Source organism: Glycine max, chromosome 19, assembly GCF_000004515.6.
Source record: "Glycine max cultivar Williams 82 chromosome 19, Glycine_max_v4.0, whole genome shotgun sequence".
In the NCBI taxonomy this organism is placed as follows: domain Eukaryota; kingdom Viridiplantae; phylum Streptophyta; class Magnoliopsida; order Fabales; family Fabaceae; genus Glycine; species Glycine max.
The window spans coordinates 39109170-39111034 of NC_038255.2; the positions used below are offsets into that span (position 1 = coordinate 39109170).

Sequence of the window (1865 nt, forward strand, 5' to 3'; positions counted from 1 at the left end):
TCTACCTTGTTGGCTAAACTTGAAATTATAGGTAATATCTTTAGAGTCTGTTTGAATGGAGTATTTAAATAGGGAAAATAATTTTTTAGAGGATTAAAAATTTCTAAGCCTAAAATTTTTTATTTGGATGTCCTGTTCACTAAAATTTGAAATTTCAGTATTTTAATAGATAATTCTTAATTAACTAAAATTTTGGAATTCTAAATTTTGTCTAGAGAGAAAATTCTAAAATGCATTGTCTGTAACAAGTGAACCTTCTCGAACGCACTTTTTGAAATGTAGAGCTTCATTGCTGCCTCTTGAATCCTTGGTCCTCTCTTCGGATCCACCTCCACCTCCAATATCTCCAGCACCTTGTGCCTCAGATCTCTGCACATCTTCGTCAGTTCAATCAACTCCTTTGACTTGAAGCAGAACGAAGTCGTTTCACCGTTGGAAGATTTCACCGAGAGTTGATTCTTCAGCCCCCGCGAGAAGCTTCTAGATCCTTTCCACGACGTAGTAGCAATCCTCCGCCACCTTCTCGAAGGTTCTGGAGAGGACTGCATCTGCGATCCTCTCTAGAACCTTTCGCGATGCGTGGATCCATGACTCAACAATCTAGTGCGTTGCGTGCAACACATGGTTCTCGTGATTCTCCACGCGTTCATCGTACGGGGTCGTCTTCAGCGCGTGGATCTCGTTCAACTAGCACACGAGGTCGTAGAGCAGGCTCGATTTCCTACTTGGTTTGGCTCGCCCAAACCTAGCGTGTAGGAACACTTTTTCATTTGGCATTCAACTCAGAGAAGGATCCTCTGTGCTACGTCCTTGGATTTGTATCAAACACAAAATTTTGAAAATGAAAAAAATTTAATTTCTTTATCCAAACACAATTTTAAAAATGAAGGAATTTCAATTGAAGCATTTAAAATTCTTAGAATTTTAGAATTACCTCATCCAAACATACTCTTAAGGTTTTTCTTTTTTCTTTTTTAATTTTCTCTTTCAGCTAGATCTAGTTGTGATTGCAGCATGCAGTGGAATACGCTTAGTGAGTTAATAAAGTTTACATTATACACTAATAACTTGATTCAACAATGACCTAATAAATCGTTAGATTAATTAGGACCCAAAATGAATCTACAATTTGTTAGTGTAAACTAGTTATTGACTTAGTTTGATTTTTATTGTGGGAGTAAATGAATACCTTATAGTTACATTTATAATAATATTTTTGTTGTAATCAATCTAACTTATTATTATTTTTCATTTGTAAGAATTAAAAATAATTTGTTTTATAAGCCAAAAATATTATATAAATGAATCCAAAGGGTGCAGGGTTATTGACTTAGTTTGATTTTTATTGTGGTTGGAACTATTTGTTATCTACTGAGCACATTCATTGGCTTTAGCTGTGCAGCAAAAATTTCTATCGCAATGTTTTTGTCACCATTGCATGCCCACTCAAATTGACTTATTGACATTTTTGTTTAGTATAATGGCTAACAACTATGTGTTTATGACTTTTCTTATAGATGGGGATTCTAATGGGGCAATAGATCAAGAGGAGTTGAAAAAGTGTTTCAATAAGTTGGAAATTTCTTTTTCCGAGGAGGGAATAAATGATCTTTTTGAAGCATGTGATATTAAGGAGGATATGAGAATGAAGTTCAATGAGTTTATTGTACTTCTTTGTGTTGTCTACCTTCAACTATGTGTTTTTGAAGCATGTGATATTAAGGATGACCCTGCAACTCTTCAGTGTTTTATATTGATGATACTGAAAGCTAATGATGGATGGAATTTGGCGTAAATTTGTTTCCCGTTCAATTTTTTTAATATTTTATGAAAATACATTTTAAGACGATTTTTCCAAAGACCGT

The 1865-nt window shown here is 34.4% G+C and overlaps 1 pseudogene; it reads right to left on the minus strand.

The window, feature by feature from the left end:
* Positions 1–200: 200 nt before the first annotated feature.
* Positions 201–770, minus strand: LOC113000429 (nematode resistance protein-like HSPRO2; annotated as a pseudogene).
* Between the last annotated feature and the right edge of the window lie 1095 nt (positions 771–1865).